The sequence below is a fragment of the Hordeum vulgare genome, chromosome 3H (assembly GCF_904849725.1).
Source record: "Hordeum vulgare subsp. vulgare chromosome 3H, MorexV3_pseudomolecules_assembly, whole genome shotgun sequence".
Lineage (NCBI taxonomy): Eukaryota > Viridiplantae > Streptophyta > Magnoliopsida > Poales > Poaceae > Hordeum > Hordeum vulgare.
In genome coordinates, this window is record NC_058520.1 from 69,055,292 (window position 1) to 69,076,590 (window position 21,299).

Here is a 21,299-nt window from a genome sequence, read left to right on the forward strand (position 1 = left end):
TGATAACTTTGTTGCCAAACAACAGAGTTTCAATGATTATGTTAGCAGACAATTGGAACATAATGCTCGTATGCTTAGTCATTTAAGTGCTTTTGTGGACAAAAATGTCAATGATCTTAAGCTCCTAAGTAAACATGCCTCTATGGTTACTACTCAGGTAGAACAAGTACTTAAGGCTCAAAATGACTTGCTCAATGAGTTGAATGACAATTCTGTCAGAGTCGTCACTAGAGGCGGTAGAATGACCCAGGAACCTTTGTATCCTGAGGGTCATCCTAAGAGAACTGAACAAGATTCTCAAGGAGTTAGCACTGATGCACCTAGTCAACCTAGGAAGAAGAAGAAAGAAGATAGGAACTTGCACGCTAGCAACCCAGATGCTGTTACCCCTGAGAGTCCAAACGACATCTCTGCCTCTGATGCCGAAACACAATCTGGTGATGAACATGAGCCTAATGACAATATCAATAGTGATGTTCATGTTGATGCTCAACCTAGCAATGATGAGGATGTGGAGATTGAACCTGTTGATCTTGATAACCCACATCCAAAGAATAAGATATACGATAAGAACGACTTCGCTGCTAGGAAGCATGGTAAAGAAAGGGAACCATGGGTTCAGAAACCCATGCCCTTTCCTCCCAAACCATCCAAGAAAAAGGATGATGAGGATTTTGAGCGCTTTGTTGAAATGATTAGACCTGTCTTTCTGCTAATGCGTTTGACAGATATGCTCAAGATGTCTCCGTATGCTAAGTACATGAAGGATATTGTGACTAATAAGAGGAGGATACCTAAGGTTGAGATTTCCACCATGCTTGCTAACTATACCTTCAAGGGTGGAACTCCGAAGAAACTGGGTGATCCTGGAGTGCCCAGTTTACCTTGCTCCATTAACGGCAACTACGTTAGAACTGCTTTATGCGACCTTGGAGCCGGTGTTAGTGTTATGCCTCTCTCTCTTTATCGTAGACTTGAACTGGATAAGTTGACACCCACTAAAATCTCTCTGCAAATGGCCGACAAATCAACTACTTTCCCTATCGGCATTTGCGAGGATGTGCCTGTTGTGGTTGCTAACGTAACTATCTTAAGAGACTTTGTTATTCTGGATATTCCCGAGGACGATGCCATGGCAGTCATCCTCGGAAGACCCTTTAAACACTGTAGGGGTTGTTATAGATTGCAACAAAGGCAACGGTAATGAGCATACGGTGCACTTTCCGAAGAAACAATATCGAGTACATTGCATCAATGCTATCGAAAAAACTTCATCGATTCTTATTGGTAGCTTTGAATGCCCTATACCTCGTGTTAAGTTGAAGTATGATTTGCTTGTTGGGGAGATACACATCCCCATTGAGGTAACCTAGTGAGTATTCGAAAATTCTCCGTTCTCTTTTGCGATTCAAAAAGGTTTGTCAAGGAGACTTGATCAACCTCATCGACGAATTTCTTTTGATGACCATGAGATGGATGAATGGAGAAGTCACAAACCTCTGTTCCAAGCTTTCACCTTCGGTTGCTTAGAAGAAAAATGATATATTTAGTTTAGTTTTCCCTGTTTTCTGTTTTTGCGTCCCGTAGAAAAGTACTCCAAAAATAAAAGTTCTTCGAACGTCCTAAAAATCAAGTAAGAATTTTTCTGGAATTTTTGAAAAATACTAAGACAAAGAGCTAGAGCGGGGGCTGCACCAGTGGGCCACAAGCCCTGGAGGCGCGGGCACCCCCCTGGCCGCGCCTACCAGGCTTGTGGGGGCCACGTGCACCCCCTCCACTCATTTTAGCTCCTATCTGCTTCTCCTACCTCCAGAAAAAAAATCGTTTCGCAGCTCAAACCCGTTTTCTTGCTCTTCTTGCTGGGATTTTCGATCTCCTTGCTCAAAGCACCATTCTCCGAACTATTTTGGGGAAATTACCCCTTGGTAAGTGACTCCTCCATTGGTCCAATTAGTTTTTTCTCTAGTGCCTTATAATTCGCGTATTTTTGCTACCTTGGTGACCCTGTTCTTGAGCTTTGCATGCTAATTTTAGCTAGTCGCAAGTAGTTTTGATGCATAATATGGCCTCTAGGCACTTGTGGGAGTAGTTGCTATGAGTTTCGTTGAGCCTTATTCACTTTTCCTTAGAATCACTAAAAATTTCAGAAATTTTCAGATATTTTCAGATATAGAAAAGGGAAAAGATGAGGAGGTTCTTAAGAGGCTCTTCAAGTCGTGACCCCAAGGATGATAGAAGTGAGAAGAAGCCCAAGTATCCGGTCCTTCGAGTTGCAGAAGTTCGAGCATGCGAGTGGCCAAGCAATGCGTACTTATGCGCTGCCAGACTTTATGAGGACTTTTACTACTTGGTGGAGAACGCAGGCCTTACCGCCTTCGTTGAAGATAAGTGTCCGCAATACCTCCTCCTCACTAATATCTTCGTACAAAGCTTTAACTTCTATTCGAGGAAGAATCCTCCTATGGTTGAGTTCAAACTTTATGATATCCCCCAGCGCATGTCACTCCAGGATTTTTGCAATGTTTGCAAATTACCTTACGTTTGGGATATTCATGAACCTCGTCCACGGGACTTGGAAGCTTTCATAGATACAATTGCTGTAGGAGAGGAGAGAGGAGTGTCTTGCGCTAGAGCTGCTAGCACACATTTTCCCGTGCTTTGGACTTTTCATTATTTATGGGAAAATGTTTGATTGGCCGTGGGAGAGCTGGGTCCCTTAGCTCCCCAGATCTTGCGGTCTTGCGCGAAGCCCTTTATAATGATAAAACTTATAGCTTGGGCTCTATAGTAGCTCAACGGTTGAACACGAACCGTTCTAAAGGCGTTGTTTATGGAGGTATCTATGCTACTCGTCTTGCTAGACATTTTGAGATACCTATTGGACTGGACGAGGAAGAAGAATTTCTTCTTCCTGAGAGATATCTAGATTACGATAGCATGGTTCGCCATGACTTTCTTGATAGAGATATAAATAGAAGGATGATTTATAACCTGTTATTTAGTCAGGGTACTCGTGAGACTATTACTTTGCCTGCTCCCTCTTTGTTCAATCTTCATGCAGGCAGGTACATTATTATGCCCTCGGACATCTACGCATATTGGGGCTTAGCCCAACCACAGGTGCCCGTGCCCGAGCCACCAGTCGAGTACCAGACGCCAGTTTATCAGTGGGAGCCAGAGGAGCTCACACAGCAGTGGCATCCTCAGTCCACTCCGGAGCACCCCGGAGCTGGTTATTTCCCTCCTTGGGAGTAGACCAACTTAGGCCAAAAGCCTAAGCTTGGGGGAGTACGTGTTTCTCACCGACTTTACATTCTTGCTTATGCTTTCATTTTGTTCGTTGGTGTTCACACTTTGCCACTGTATCATCCATGCTAGTTTATTTTATTTTTCTCGTTTTCTTTCGTGTGTCTGTCTAGTTTGAGAAAACCCAAAAAGATTTTCTTGTTCTTATTTTACTTCTTGGGAGCTTTCCTGTGTAAATAGTTTTCCTTTTCTTTGGGTCAAGGTAGAAGACCATGGTTACAATGTTTAGTGGCTCTCGCATGCATATGTGTTTATCTGTCAAAGAGCCATATTACTTTGTTTTCTCCTTTGTGTTTGCCTGCAGATTCCAGCTTAGTCCAATGCACAAACACTCTTATTATTGTTCACATCATTCGGTCGTGCAAGTGAAAGGCAATAATGACGATATATGATGAACTGACTAAGCCTGGAAAAGATGGTATGAACTTGATCTATTTTGTTTTTGTAAATATGACTAGCTCATCGTTCCTGATTCAGCTTTGTTGTGAGAGAAACATGTTTGCAATGACAACTAGAGATCATTGTTTGTGATGCCATGCTTAATTAGCTAAGAGCTTATAATGGTTTGTCTTGGATGCCCACATGAATCTTGAGATGACTATGATGTAGTATGATAGGATGGTATCCTCCTTTGAATGATTCAAGTGGCTTAACTTGGCGCATGTTCACGCATGTAGTTGAAACAAAATCAACATAGCCTCTATGATATTCCTGTTCATGGTGATTTATGTCCTACTCATGCTTGCACTCAATGTTGGTTAATCTCAATGCATTTTGATGACTGTTGTCGCTCTCTAGTTGGTCGCTTCCCAGTCTTTTGCTAGCCTTCACTTGTACTAAGCGAGAATACTGCTTGTGCATCCACTTCCATAAACCCAAAGTTGTTCCATATGAGTCCACCATACCTCCCTATATGCGGTATCTACCTGCCGTTCCAAGTAAATTTGCATGTACCACTCTCTAAATCTTCAAAAAATAATCTGTTTTGCATGCCCAAACCGCTCATGTGGTGACAGGGGGCTATCAGTATCTTCCATGCTAGGCATGTTATCCTCGATATGTGTTTATTCACTATCATTCACGAGAAAGGGGCCGGTAATTGGAATGCCCAGTTCCATGCTCAAATCAAAAAGATAATTACAAACAAAACTCCCCCTGGATTGATGTTGGTATGGACGGCACCCGAGGATTCGGCTAGTCGTGGAATGTGATTGATCGGTGGTGGGGTAGTTAAAACTTTACTTTTCTGTTTGGGAACCGCCTATAGCATGTGTAGCGTGGAAGATGGTGAGAACTCTTGGTCATTGCATTGACAATGAAAGCGTGCCACCCAAAATTATTATCTCTGTTTTCAAAGCTTGAGCTCTGGCACCTCTGCAAATCAATGCTTCCCTCTGCGAAGGTCCTGTCTATTTATGTTCCTGTCGAGTCATCCTCCTCTTATAAAAGCACCAATTAGAGAGAACCTCTATCATTTTTATGCTTTGCTTTTAACTGTGATTGAGTATGACTGTGACTGGATCTTCTTTGCCATGAATTACAATGTTTAGTCAGCCCTTGGTCTTTGAAGGTGCTCTGCATTTATGTTTTGCAGTCTCAGAAAGAGCTAGTGAGATACCATCTGTTCGTACTGCTTCATGTTGTTTTGATTGAAGTGTTGACGTTTGAGGCTTATTATTATTTCCTCGCTAGTTGATTATGCCATTGATATGAGTTTACCGTGAGACCTAGATGTCATTTGCTTTTGTGGTTTGCTTGTGATCTTGCTAAAATTCTGGTTACGAGTTAGACATAGTTGCAAACAGAGTTCGTAAAAGTTTTTCTTTTGTCTCTTTCAGTTTGTCAACTGAATTGCTTGAGGGCAAGCAAGGCTTTAAGTTTGGGGGAGTTGATACGTCTCCGTCGTATCTACTTTTCCAAACTCTTTTGCCCTTGTTTTGGACTCTAATTTGCATGATTTGAATGGAACTAACCCGGACTAACGCTGTTTTCAGCAGAATTGCCATGGTGTTGTTTTTGTGCAGAAAGAAAAGTTCTCAGAATGACCTGAAAATTTACGGAGAATTTTTTTGGAGTATATGAAAAATACTAGCGCAAGAATCAGCGGAGGGAGTGGAGCTGTGAGCCCACAAGCCCACCAGACGCGCCCCCTGGCCGTGACTGGCAGGCTTGTGGGGCCCACAACACTCCACCGCCTCCAATCTCAGCTCTATTTAGTCCGTCTCGCCCGAAAAAAATCAAGGAGAAGAGTTCATCACGTTTTACGATACGGAGGCGCCGCCAGCTCCTGTTCTTCATCTGGAGGGCAGATCTGGAGTCCGTTCTGGGTTCCAGAGAGGGGAGATCGTCGCCATCGTCATCACCAACCTTCGTTCATTGCCAATTCCATGATGCTCTTCACCGTTCGTGAGTAACCTCATCGTAGGCTTGCTGGACGGTGATGGGTAGGATGAGATCTATCATGTAATCGAGTTAGTTTTGACGGGGATTGATCCCTAGTATCCACTATGTTCGCAAATTGATGTTGCTACTAGTTTGCCATGCTTAATGCTTGTCATTAGGGCCCGAGTGCCATGATTTCAGATCCGAACCTATTATGTTGTCGCCAATATATGTGTGTTCTGGATCCTATCTTGCAAGTTGTAGTCACCTACTATGTGTTATGACCCGGCAACCCCGGAGTGACAATAGCCGGAACCACTCCCGGAGATGACCACAGTATGAGGAGTTCATGTATTCACCAAGTGTTAATCCGTTGGTCCAGTTCTTTATTAAAAGGAGAACCTTAATATCCCGTAGTTTCCATTAGGACCCCGCTGCCACGGGAGAGATGGACAATAGATGTCATGCAAGTTCTTTTCCCTAAGCATGTATGACTACATACGGAATACATGCCTACATTAGATTGACGAACTGGAGCTAGTTACATATCTCTCCGTGTTATAACTGTTGCATGATGAATAACATCCGGCATAATCATCCATCACCGATCCAATGCCTACGAGTCTTTTCCTACTGGTCCTTGCTATGTTACTTTGCCGCTACTGCTGTCACTGCTGCTACTGTTACTCTGTTGGTACTGCTGCTATCATACCACCTTGCTACTGATACTTTGCTGCGGATACTAAATCTTTCAGGTGTGGTTGAATTGACAACTCAACTGCTAATACTTGAGAATATTCTGTGGCTTCCCCTTGAGTCGGATCAATAAATTTGGGTTGAATACTCTACCCTCGAAAACTGTTGAGATCCCCTATACTTGTGGGTTATCAGAGGTCTCATACCTCTCAACAAGGGCACGAGCCTGAAATCCCAATTTCATCTCTTGGAAGATCTAGTATGTCCCGCGACGTTAGAAACGTCTTCAGTGCCTCAATTCTAAGCCGTTTAAGCATTATGCACTGAACAATTATGTAGTCATAAAAAACGTGTATGTGAGATGTTCGCAACATCCACAGACGACGCTTGGGTTTAGCACACTGTGCGGTGCATTAAGGACATAAGCCTTCTGCGCAGCAATGAGGACAATCCTCAGTTTACGGACCCAGTCTGCATAATTGCTACCATCATCTTTCAACTAAATTTTCTCTAGGAACATATAAAAAATAGTAGAGCTACAACGCAAACTACAACATAATTTGCAAAGACTTTTTGACTATGTTCATGATAATTGAGTTTAGCTAATCATATTAGTAATAAACTCCCACTCAAATTGACATCCCTCTACTCATTCGACTGTCGCATGATCCAAATTCACTAACTCAAGTCCGATCATAACGTGAGTTGAGTATAGTTTCAACGGTGAACGTCTCCATGTTGATCATATCAACTATATGATTCATGCTCGACCTTTCGGTCTCTTGTGTTTCGAGGCCATGTATGTATGTTCTAGGCTCGTCAAGTTTAACCCGAGTGTTCTGCGTGTGCAACTATTTTGCACCCGTTGTATGTGAACGTTGAGTCTATCATACCCAATCATCACGTGGTGTCTCGAAACGACGAACTATCGCAACAGTGCACAGTCAGGGAGAACACAATTTTATCTTGAAATTTTAGTGAGGGATCACCATATAATGCTACCGTCATTCTAAGAAAAGGTGCATAAAAGGATTAACATCACATGCAAATCAAAAAGTGACATGATATGGCCATGAACTTGTGCTTCTTTATCTCCATCACCAAAGCACTGGCATGATCTCCATCATCACCGGCGCCACACCATGATCTCCATCATTGTGCTCCATCGAGGTTGTAGCGCTATCTATGATGTTACTACTAAAGTTTCTGCCTAACGATATAACAAGAGCATCTCCAAGCGCAAAATAAATATAAATACAACCCTATGGCTGAAAGTGTGTTATATCGACTAGAGGGGGTGAATAGGAGATTTTCATAATTTCATCACTTAGGAAATTCCTAGTGAGGAAAGTCCTCAGTCATGAACTAAGTGCAGCAGAAATAGTACAGGATCAGGTGTGCAAAAACGTCTACAGCAAAATACTCGATGAGATTTCAGAGATTCAGTTTGCACAGTTCGTAAGTACAGAGTAAGGAGGTGAAGATTAACTTAAGTGAAGAATTTGAGGTTGAGGCAATTCAGAGAAAGTCTTCAAAGAAATTCTTCAAGCTGTACACATGAAAGTCTTCAACATAAAATTGAGGAAATGAGAAGGTTGAAGAAATAGAACCCGTAGCTTGATGGAGACATTTGTTGATGACCCAGTTCCAACTGTTGTGACAGTTGTACGCCTGGTTCGGAGCGGCTTGGTATTGAAACCAAAGGACACACAGTTCCGGGACACATAGTCCCTACCGTATTCTCCTTGAGCTAAGGACACATAGTCCTCGCCCAACACTCATGGTAAGTCTTCAGGGTAGACTTCCAAACCCTCACAAACTCGGTCACCTGACAGTCCACAATTGACTGATGGATGATCTAGGCCATGACGCCTAACCGTGTGGAGGATACACAGTCCTCAAAGGTAACAAGAGTCAGTTTGACACAGGAACAACTTCTTCAGTGATGCTCAATCACTTGGGTTTTTGGTTTGTGTTTGGTGTTTGGGGTATTTCCTCATTTGATGATTTTCTCTCGGAAACTCTGAGGAATTTGGGTTGCTCTAAATGACAAGTGTTAGTTTATCTCGAAGCAGCCAATCAACAAGTGGTTGTGGGGGGCGGCTATTTATAGCCTGGGAGCATCCCGACATGATTTGACATAAATGCCCTTTAATAATATGACCGTTGGGTGGATAAGATCAGTGAGGTGGCGCGTGGCGTGGCAACGGTAAGAACTTTCAACTGTGAAAGTCCTCATGTCTCTCATATTCCTCACTTTGAGGCTTTGGTAGATTTAGGCTTGGGTTGAGCATCATGAGGAAAATCATTCCGTAGTTTTACCTCGACCCCCTTTAACAGTATGTTGTTCCTATGACTCAGGTGTAAAGAAAATAAAACAGGAAGAGTAAGTCTTCACGCTTCAAAGTCTTCAGAGTGTTTTCTTCAAGACACACCGAATTCCTCATCTTCAATACCTTCATGAGGAATATCAATTTCTTCACAATTTCTTCGCGATCAAAATCTTCAACGAAAGACCAAAGTCTTCACCCGAAAACATACATTTTAGGGGTCGATATTCATCGAATAACTCAAACTCCTCAACGACTTATAGAGCCTGTGTACACTCACAAACATATCAGTCTCTTAACCTATAAGTCTTCAAACAACCAAAATCACTAAGGGGCACTAGATGCACTTACAATCTCCCCCTTTTTGGTGGTTGATGAAAATTAGGTTAAGTTTTCAACGGGGATAATAATATGGAATGTACTGAGGAATTTGAAATCAACATATATAGAAACTCCCCCTGAAGATGTGCATATTCTGAGGAATTTGCTTTGAACAACACATGCACATTGATGATTTATATCATGGAGATCTCCTTGTGTATGTTGCAATTCATGCATGCATTTGACATATAGTAAGAGTAATTAGAAATGCATGATGAAAAGTGGTGTATGACGAATTTCAGCATGCCTGCATTAGTAAACTTGGAGGAATAAGCATGTAAGGAAAAACGTTCAAAATAGTCAGAACACCATCGGGCTTAAGTTACAATTCATTACATCAAAAACTTTAAAGAAACAATAGTTTGTAACTTAATAAAATATATAAGCCCATAATGAATCCCGCTTGAAGACTAACTCTCAGATTTCTCCCCCTTTGTCGTCAAGTGATGAAAAGGGACAAAACTGATGACTAACACCCTTGAATAATTTCACTTGTGTGTTGATGTAGAGGCATGAACATCCTTGGAGGCAGACTTCTTTTTTGGACCTGTTGCAGTATCCTGTGGTTCTTCATCTAATTCTGAAGTGTGAAATGAAGAAAATGAGCTGTCCTCCAAGTGAGGAACTGGAATAGACTTGAATTTCGTCTTTGGAGGCCACGACCAGTCAAAGACTTGAGTAAATTCCATTTCCTCGAGAGTCTTCAGGTGAGCCAAGGTGGCCCAAGTGCGATCAAATACCTCATGTAGATAATAGTGATTTTTCTTCACTACATTTTGAGTCTCGTTGAGGGTTTTCACAATGGCGCCAAACTAGCAATTTACCCTCTTGTGATTGCGATCGACTTTCTGGTGAAGACTGAGGAGAAGCTTTGTGTTAGTCATCACCCTAGGGGCAGTTGGGCTTGAAGGTTCTTGAGTGGCAGTGTCATCATATGAGGAATAAGAGTCGGCCTTGCGAAATTGGCCATCTAGGGGCCGATTTCCTTCATCAATCACAAACTTGCCTTTGCCTTCAACTAGTTCAAACGATTTCTTGATGACTTTGATAGGGGCAGATAGCCGAGGTGATTCTGGAAGTTAGCTTGGTAGTTGATTGCGGATCTGTTCCTAATGAATCTCATGATCCAAGGCGCATAAATCTTTAGCTCAAATGGTGACAAAGCATTATCGTCCGAAGTCCTCAAGAATAAATCATGAAGGTTCATAGGGATGCCATGAATGATGTTGAACATGATATTCTTCATGATGCCTAAAACATCTTCTTCATTGTTATGCCCTTTGATAGGTGCGAAGGAATATGACAAGATTCTATAGACACTTCTGGGCTCATACTTCAAGTCCTTCACCAGGAATCTAGTCCTTGGAGGTTGGCCCTAAGCCAAAGGTTTCATGAGGACTTCCATGAGCTTGTTTGACAGTTCTCATTCATCATACATTCTGACTGCATCTTCTAAAGGAATTGATATTGGAAGAGCTTGAAGAAATTCTGTGGCTGGAGCTTTGTAGTGAGTGTGCTGAGTCATCCAGTCCAAGACCCACGTGTTGACGTCTTTGGGGTCATCTGAGATATGCGGTGTGGCTTGAAGAATTATGTCAGTATTCCAACCACTGATATGTGTACAAAATGGCAATAGCCCTGCTTCGTGAAGAACATTCAGGATTAGGGTGAAGCAAGGAATTTCCTCCATGTCACAGAGAGGAATGTGAGTGTGAAGAAATATCTTCTTTCTTGCACAGAGCACAGAAGCATAGTAGTTGAGTTGAGTTCTGGTCCAGAACTTTCTGTGCCTGATGCGAAGCCTATCGTAAGGATTTTCTCCTATGAAGTAGTGGCGTTCATCATAGAAGTCTTTCTTTTGAAACTTTTGCCTTTTGGAGAAGGGCTGATGAGGCTTTGGTTGAAGATTATGCTATTGCTCGTCTTGAGGAGTTGTGGCTATCACAATTGCAGTTCCAGGGTTTACCACTACAATTATAGTTTCAGCATTTTGAGCAGGAGCATTTTCTTCAGCTTGAGGAATTTGTTGATTTGAGGGAGCAGTTGTAGTTTTTGGTGCTGCAGTTTCTTCAGCTGATGCAGCTGATTCTCGGTCTTGTGCTGACTCCTCATGTGAGCTATTTTCATCAGAGTGAGTCAGAATATCAGTGGCTACAAGAGTTTGAGGAATTGGAGCTGTTCTTGGTGAGTTTGGGTGAGCCTCTTCCCAGAATTCATCATGGATAACAGGTGTGCTGCATCCAATTTCTTCATCACCCTCCTTTTCTTCAGCAGTCATTGGAGGTGTTGTGACTTGATGAATATCATCTGCTTGAATTTCCTCATCCATCGGTGTGGATGCACCAGAGCGATTGTCTTCCATTTCTTCATCCTCTTCTAGAATGACGTATTCTTCACCAAATGGTACAATCATATACGATGGTGCTACATTGAGGGGAGTAGCATCCACTAGGCCTGATGAGGACTGTGAAGGCATAGTCTTCAGGCGTTTGGCCTTTGAAGACTCTGAAGTAATTGAAGCTTTTCTCTTCTTAGCTTCTTTTTTAGCAACTTTTGTTTTGTTCACGTCAGCTGTAGACGGAGGGGTCAATTTCTTCACCTTTGAAGACTTAGGTGAAGGAGCATTTTCATCAGGCACTGCTTCATATGTGTCAGGCCTGGCAGATTCTTCAGCTGAAATATCCTGAGGAATTTCTTGAGCACCTGGTTCTTCATTTTAATCATCCTTAGCCATTTGCACATTATAGCTTGGCCGAGGTTTAGTTGGCTGCTTTGGAGCGACAACCCTGCTGTTGTATTCATCAACCACAGTAGTTGCAGCTTTGACGAATTGCACTTTGACACTCTTTTGATCAGCATGAAGACTTGTATATCAGTCAGTGAGGGTCTTCAGCTCCGCCTGATTAGAAACAAGTTTCTCAGGGGATATGTTGAGGAGGTTCTGCTTCAAGAATTTCTCCTTTTTGATCTTTGCAAGCCTAGCTTGTTTGGCTTGCTGATCTTTCCATTTTGCTTCATTGGTGAATGTAGCAACCATATGGCTTCCTCCAGGAGGAAGCTTTAAATCATCAATTGGAGTGTTTGGATCCTCATGCCAAAGATCGGTGAAGTTCAGCAGTTCCTTCAGATCCAGTGCGAGGGGAATGGTGCTACAAGTAGCTTGTGCAACTCTTTCTTGCTTGTTTCTGATGATGGCTTGAAGAGTTTCATCATCATATTCTTCACTACCTTCCGATGCAGAAGGAATGTTGACGACTTTGCTTGGACTTGGCCTGGTACCTCTACCAGCAGTCATGTTAGTCTTCAACAGACTAGGTGAAGATTTTGATGGTACACAAGAACTTGGGTGTTATGATTGAAGCTTACTGAGCTGCTTCTGCAGAGGAGTTGAAGACTTTGGTGCAGTTGAGGATTTTGCAGTTGTTGCTTCTTTCTATGGAACTTGCTCTTTTGATACTACTGATGATGCCTTTGGCTTGAGAGTTGGTTTCTTCAATAGAACCTTCTTTTGAGGTTTTTCTATAGCAGAAGTCTCAGCAGCAGAAGAAGTGGCAGCAGTAGCTACAGCAGCAGAGTCCTCATTGAATTTTGTGACATCAGCTTTGGCCTTTTTCTGCAGCTTAGACAAATACTTGTCTTTTTCTTCAGGGTAATCCTCAATTGTAGCTGGCTTGAGGGATGTGCTGCTTGTTGATCTCCCTGTGGCAATCTTTTGCAGGGAGGCTTGAGGGCAAACTTCTTGGCATATTTTGGAGTGACATAAGTGTACTCCTTCCACTCCTTTGCTCATCTAAGTTCAATCTTTTGAAGACTTATCTTGCGCTTTTCCATGTTCTCTTTACCATGAATTTCCTCATTAGGCGTGCAGTACTCAGCATAGATCTCTTCAGGGATCTCAAAGGCAGTGTTCTGTTCCAGCTTCTTGCCACATTTCTGTTTTCGGTCTTCCTCCATTTTCTTCAGCTGAGGCTTTTGTTGAGGAATTTGTATTCTTGATGATTCTGAGGACATGGGTAATGTTTCTTATAGAAATGCTGCAAATGAGTTAAGTTGAAGAGAACTTAGTGATTCATCAGCTGACATTTTGTACATGTGAACAGAGTATAGGTGCGAAGAATTTGGAGAGGTCATATGCGTTCTCATATTTGAGGAAATTGAAAATTACTTAAGTGGAGGAATTTGACTACTGGGTTGAGGAATTTGACTAAGCATTCTGATCTTGGGTTCCAGTGTTGTGCAGATTCGAAAGTTTAAACAATTGGGAAATCTCGTAAAGAATTTAGTGACTTATTGAAATTCATCAAGTGTTCTAGATATGGGTGTGCACAACTGAGAGAATTTTTTAGGAAAAACTGATTTCACAAATCTAAAGAGAATAATGAGATCAACAGGGGCAATAAAATAGGATTTTATTTACCCTGTGCGAATAACTCGATGATATAAAGCAGTAAAAGAGGAAGTTTTTCGGTCCAGATCTTCAGTGCCCTAACTTGGCGACTGAAGACAGCTACGACGGCGGAGGAGGAAGATGTTCCGTTGTCGGTGTGAGCCTAGCGACATCGCGGGCGAGGAAGTGAAGCTTTTCCTCACCGGCAACGAAGATGCTAGTGGCGGCGCTAGGTTTTGAGCTTGAGCGGAGAAGACGAGAGGAAGAGAAGAGTTTTGACTGGGGGTAAGGGGCTATTTATAGCTCAGGTGAAAAACGGTACTGGCCGAAATTTTCGGACTGAACTGCCCTTCCCGCTTCGTCTCCGCATGACACGTGCTACCCATGATCGATGTGGTGGAGATCGTGGTTATCCGAACGTGAGTAGTGGGTGTGGTTATTGTGGTAACGTTAAAAAATAAATTTTGATTTTTGAGGATTTCGTTCCAAAGTCCTCAGCTGACAAGGACTCCATGAGGATTTTGAACTAGTGTCAAAGAGAACGCATATGAAGAATTGATAATAGACTGGGTTGAGCTTAGCATAGAGGGGAGTCGGGTCCGATCACATTCACTTAGAAGAAATATCAAATTGAAGTCTGAGTAATAAGTGAATGTTGTGGAGGATATTGAAAGCTCGTTATAATATATATATAATATATATAATATATATATATATATATATATATATATATATATATATATATATAGTCAAATGAAGATCATCACAAAAAGTTTTGAAGAATTTGAAGATTTTGAAGACTTTGAAAATTTGGAGGAGTTTGTGAAAAAGTCTCACATTGAAGAATTTCAACTTTGAAGAATTTCCAACTTGAAGAATTTCAAAGTTGGGTGGTGGCGTGACCCACCGTATAAGAATGATGATTTGAGGCACCGCGTACAATTGTCTAGGGCCCTGAGAACCAAATTCTTCATTGGTTTCTTCACACTTAGAGTGATATTCTTCATTGATTGAAGAAAATCATTACTTTCTGTGTTACACATCTAAGTCATCAATTTTTCATAAGTGTCAAGATGTGTGCATGTTTACAAGACATCCAAAGATTCTAGGATATTTAGCTCACACCGCAACTTGCAAAACCTTGTCTCATCCTAGGGCTTTGTGATGATATCTGCCAGTTGATCATCAGTCTTCACATGGTCGATGATGATATTGCCCTTGAGGACATGATCACGAAGGAAATCATGACGAATCTGGATGTGCTTGGTCTTCGAGTGTTGTACTGGGTTGTAGGCGATCTTGATTGCACTCTCATTGTCTCAGTAGAGGGGCACATTCTTCATGTTGATGCTATAGTCTATGAGAGTTTGCTTCATCCATAGCAGTTGAGCACAACAAGATCCAGCAGCAATGTACTCAGCTTCGGCCGCGGAGAGTGATACACAGTTCTTCTTCTTTGAGGACCAGCAGACTAATGATCTTCCGAGGAAATGACATGTGCCTGATGTTGACTTGCGATACACACGGTCACCATCATAATCAGAGTCAGAATATCCAACGAGGTAAAGATTTTAGCCCTTGGGGTACCATAATCCTAGTGTTGGTGTGTGAGCTAGATATCGAAGAATATGTTTCACAACCTTATGGTGTGATTCCTTTGAATTTTCTTGAAAACGAGCACACATGCAAACACTAAGCATAATATCTCGCCTAGATGCACATAGGTACAATAAAGAGCCAATCATAGAACGATATACCTGCTGATCGAAATCTTTACCATTTTCGTCAGTGCAGAGGTGGCCATTGGTAGGCATAGGAATCTTGACGCCTTTGCATTCATGCATGCCGAATTTCTTCAAAACATCCTTGAGGTATTTCTCCTAAGATATGAAGATGCCATTGCGTTGTTGACGAATTTCAGACCTAAGAAGAATTTCAGCTCCCCCATCACGGGCATTTGATATTATTCACCCATCATGTAGGCAAATTCATCACTGTAACGTTTGTCAGTACAACCAAAAATAATTTCGTCGACATATATTTGGCACACAAGTAGTTCATTGTCATAGGATTTTGTGAAAAGAGTAGGATGAAGTGAACCGGGTTTGAAGCCTTTCTTCATGAGGAATTTCTTCAATGTATCATACCACGCCCGAGGGGCTTGCTTGAGGCCATAGAGTGCCTTTTTGAGTCTGAAGACTTTGTCAGGATGCTTCAGGTCTTCAAAACCTGGGGGTTGAGCAACATATACTTCTTCCTCAAGCTTACCATTGAGGAATGCACTTTTCACATCCATTTGATATAGAGTAATATTGTGATGGTTAGCATAAGAAAGTAATATTCGAATAGCTTCAAGTCTATCAACAGGTGCAAAAGTTTCATCAAAGTCAATTCCTTCAACTTGTGTGCAGCCTTGGGTTACAAGTCGTGCCTTGTTCCTCACAACCTAACCATCCTCATCTTGCTTTTTTCGGTAGATCCACTTGGTGCCGATGATATTGTGCTTGCGAGGATCTGGTGTTTTGACAAGTTCCCACACGTCATTTAGCTTGAAATGAAGAAGTTCATCTTGCATGGCTTGAATCCACTCAGGTTTCATGAAGGCTTCAACAACTTTTGAGGATTCTATGATAGACACAAACGAGGAATGCCCACAAAAGTTAGCTAAATGTGAAGCTTTTGAGCGAGTGAGAGGACCTATCACATTAATGTCATCGAGGATTTTGTCAAGTTCCACTTCATTTGCAATCCTTGGATGAGCTGGTTGAAGACTTTGGTTGGGCTGAGGACTTTGATCTGTAGCATTTTCCTCAGGTGCACCAGCTTGAATTTCCTCAGTTTTGGGGACGACTTCTTCAATAAGGGACTGTTCCTAAATAGGAATGATATCTTCAGTTGCCTTGAGCTTGATGGCTTCCTCAGGAGGTAATTTATCTGGCAAAGCAGGCAGTTGCTCTCTTTGCGAGCCATTAGTTTCATCGAACCACACATCTATAGTTTTAACAACCTTGTTGTGATAGGTGTTGAAGACTCTGTAGTTGTGCGAGTCCTTTCCGTAACCAAGCATAAAACCCTGATGTGCTTTAGGTGCAAACTTTGAGCTATGGTGAGGATCTCTAATCCAGCATCATGCACCGAAGACTTTGAAATAACTTACATTGGGTTTCTTGACAGTGAGGATTTCATATGAGGTTTTCTTGAGGAATTTGTGAAGATATACCCGGTTGATGATGTGGCAAGAAGTGTTGACAGCTTCATGCCAAAACCGACGAGGAGTCTTGTATTCTTCTAGCATAGTTCGTGCCATTTCAACCAGAGTCATGTTCTTGCGTTCCACGACGCCATTCTGTTGAGAAGTATAAGGAGCAGACAATTCGTGAGTAATACCAAGTTCATCAAGATAATCATCAAGGCCAGTATTTTTGAATTATGTTCCATTATCACTCATGATGTGTTTGATCTTGATGCCAAAGTTCGTCGAGGCCCTTGAGGAAAATTGTTTGAAGACTTCCCGCACTTCAGTTTTGTACAGAATAATGTGTACCCAAGTATAGCGAGAGTAGTCATCAATGATGACAGAGCCATATAAATATGCTGCATTGGTTATATTAGCATAATGAGTAGGTCCAAACAGATCCATGTGAAGCAATTCAAACGGACGAGTAGTAGTCTTGATAGTCTTCGAGGGGTGTTTGGATCTGGTTGTTTTTCCAGACTCACAAGCACCACAGAGATGGTCCTTGAGGAATTTGACGGATTCGATGCCAATGGCATGCTTCTTCTTTGCCACAGTGTGAAAATTCCTCATGCCTGCATGACCAAGTCGTCGATGCCATAGCCAACCTTTTGAGGTTTTTGCTAGTAAGCATGTAGCTGGTTGAGGACCTGTAGAAAAATCAACAATATACAAATCTCCTCTCCTAAAGCCTTCGAATACTTTGGACTTGTCAGATTCCATGATGACTACACATCTATATTTTCCAAACATGACAATCATATCATGATCACAAAGCATTGAGACTAACATGAGGTTAATCCCAAGGGATTCGACAAGCATGACTTTGTCCATGTGCCGGTCCTTGGACATGACCACTTTACCAAGTCCCAATACCTTGCTTTTACCTTTATCAGCGTAAGTGATTTGCTTCAGTGGTGATGGAGTCAGTGGCATATTCATCAACAAGATTTTATCACCAGTCATGTGATTTGTGCAACAATTGTCAAGAACCGATTCTGTATTCTTGGTTTTGTCATCCTGCAAATGAATTAGTACAACTTACCATCTCATATGCTTCAGACTTGAAGAATATGATATCAATTTCATCAAATAAGATTTTCATCATAAACAGTAAATTTGAGGACGAGTGAAATGTTCTCATTTCATCATTTTTAGCTTGCGTCCAAACAAGCAATTTCCTCAGGTCTCCAACAAATTCTTCAAGTGATAACTTTCATCTGGAGACCTGACTTGCATAAGTTATTAGTTCAATTTCTTCACCACCCACATGTGAAGGGGTGGCAAAGAGTTCATCATCTTGCGAGCACCATATGAGAATGGAGGCATTGAAGCTAATGCACTTCTTTTCACAGCAAGGGGGTTAGAGTACTCAAATGAATATCTTTGAGGACTTATGAACATAAGGATTTGAGGAATAACGCTCATATTCATGTCCCTTGTAGTTTACCTGCATATCAGAAGCATTAGTGCGAGTACGAGCATAATATTGAACATTTGAGGAATTTGATCCCATGAAGACTTTGATCCACCTAAGGAATTTGATTTGGGGTTCTGGTTCTTCATTGGTGGTGTCATGAGGACATTCACTTGAAGATTTTCCAAGCAACTTTTGGAAACCCAGATTTTCCTCACGGGTGGTCCATTCCTGCATTTAGTTCCAACATATCGAGCAAATACTTCACCAGATTGATTTTTGAACAGTTTATAGTTGGAGTCAAATGACTCATCAAACAAATAGGACATTTCACATGCAAATCATGTTAGAGTGGATGGATCAACGAGAGGGCCTTTAGTAGCAACCCATGAGGTTTTAGGGTACTACTCAGGTTTCGAGTATGATCCATCGACATTTAATTTCCTATCGAAGGCAACGCCTTCTTTCCTCGGGTTCGTGTTCAGAATCTGCTTTTGGAGTACATCGCAAATGGTTTGATGCCCTTTGATACTTTTGTATATGCCTGTTACATACAATTCCTTCAACCCTGCATTTTCGTCAGTAGCATTTGTGGTTTCCTCAAGTGAAGAATTTGATACAGAGGAATAGTTGAAGAATTTGTAGCTAGAAGCATTTGATGATTCTGTTGATGAATTAGCAGTTTCATGCTCGATGCATTTCAGACATGGTGGAATGAATTCAACCTGAGCAGTACTGATTTGTTGAGCAAGCAATGAATCATTCTCTATTCGAAGATCATCATGAGACATTCTCAACTTCTCAAGATCAAACTTCGTTTGAAGAAATTCATAGGAAAGTTTCTCATGATCAGCCAAGAGTGTGCCATAACGATCTTGAAGACTATCAAACCTAGACTGGAGACTTTTTTACACCTTTAGTGAGACTTGAGTATGCATTCATTTCATCATTCAACAGATGATTGCTTCTGTCTAGCAGTTTCTAAAGCTTTTCAATGGCACTTTGTTGCTTAGTGGCAATGTTGGCAAGTTTATAGTAACTGGGTTTTTGATAATCATCAGGTTCACAGTCACTAGAATCAGAGGAGGAAGTATGGTTTGGTACCTTTGAATCTTTTGCCATGAAGCCATAGGTTGGAGCGAATTCATCAGCATATTCATCACTGTAGATAGCGTTGTCATCTTCTTCAAGGTTGAAGATTGACTTGCTCACGAATGTGGTGGCCAGTGCAAGACTTGCCACACTAGACTAAGACTCCACTTCAGAACCTTCCTCTTCATCACATTGCTCATATTCTTCTTCAGAATCCATTTCATTGCCAATGAGTGCCTGAGCCTTTCTGAAACTGGTCTTGTTGTGCGATGAGGACTTTGAAGATGAGGATTTTGAAGATTTCTTCTTTTTCTTCGAGTCATCACAACTTTCATCCTTGTATTTCTTATTCCTTGATTCTTCCACCGAGTGAGGACAATCAACAATGTAGTGACCAGATTTCTTGCATTTGTGGCAGGTTCTTTTCTTGTAATCCTCAGATGAAGATTCTGATTTCCACATACCTTTTCTTGAAGATTTTCCGAACTGGCCACGTTTAGTGAACATCTGGAATTTCCTCACGAGCATTGCAAGTTCTTGTCCAAGTTCTTCAGGGTCACAAAGACTGCAATTTGAGTCTTCTTCTTCAGATGAGGAAGTAGCCTTAGCCTTCAGCGCACGAGGTCTTGAGTAGCTTGGTCCGTACATATCTCTCTTTTCTTCTTGTTGGAATTCATGAGTATTGAGTCTCTCAAGTATATTAGCAGGATCAAACATCTTGTAGTCTATTCATTCTTGAATCATCAGAACCAATGTGTCAAATGATGGATCAAGAGATCGTAGCAGTTTCTTCACAACTTCATGGTCACTGATGTCTCCAGCTCCCAGTGCTTGCAGTTTGTTTGAGATGTCAGTGAGGCGATTAAAGGTATCTTGGCAGCTTTCATTGTCAAGCCTCTTGAAGCGATTGAAGAGATTGCGAAGAACATCAACACAAGAGTCACGCTGTGTCGAGACTCCCTCATTGACCTTGGACAACCTATCCCAGATAAGCTTAGTTGTGTCCAACACACTCATTCTGCCATACTGACCTTTGCTCAGATGGCCACAGATGATATTCTTCGCTTGCGAGTCAAGTTGCTTGAACTTCTTCACATCAGCGACATAGATAGTAGCAGTGATGCAGGGAACACCACTTTCCACAATATACCAGAGATCATTGTCAATAGCTTGAAGATGCATTTGTATCTTGGTCTTCCAGCAGGGGAAGTCCTTTCCTTCGAAGGTAGGACATCCTGCAGTAATCTTGATCATACCTGCGGTTGACATAACTAAAACTCCACGCGGTTAAACCAAAATCACACAGAACAAGGGAGTACCTTGCTCTGATACCAATTGAAAGTGTGTTATATCGACTAGGGTTGAATAGGAGATTTTTATAATTTCATCACTCAGGAAATTCCTAGTGAGGGAAGTCCTTAGCCATGAACTAAGTGCATCGGAAATAGTACAGGATTAGGTGTGCAAAAACGTCTATAGCAAAGTACTCGATGAGATTTCAGAGATTCTGTTTGCACAATTCGCAATTACAGAGTAAGCAGGTGAAGATTAACTCAAGTGAAGAATATGAGGTTGAGGAAATTCATAGAAAGTCTTCAGACAAATTCTTCAAATAGTACACATGAAAGTCTTCAACATACAATTGAGGAAATGAGAAGGTTGAAGAAATAGAACCCGTAGCTAGATGAAGACAGTTGTTGATGACCCAGTTCCAACTGATGTGACAGTTGTACGTCTGGTTCGGGGCGGCTTGGTATTGAAACCAAAGGACACACAGTCCCGGGACACACAGTCCCTACCGTATTCTCCTTGAGCTAAGGACACACAGTCATGGTAAGTCTTCAGGGTAGACTTCCAAACCCTCACAAACTCGGTCACCCGGTGATCCAGAATTGACTCCTCGATGCTCTGGACCATGACGCCTAACCGTCTGGAGGATACAGAGTCCTCAAAGGTAACAAACGTCGGTTCCACACAGGAACAACTTCTTCAGTGATGCTCAATCACTTGGGTTTTTGGTTTGGGTTTGGTATTTGGGGTATTTCCTCACTTGGTGATTACCTCTCGAAGACT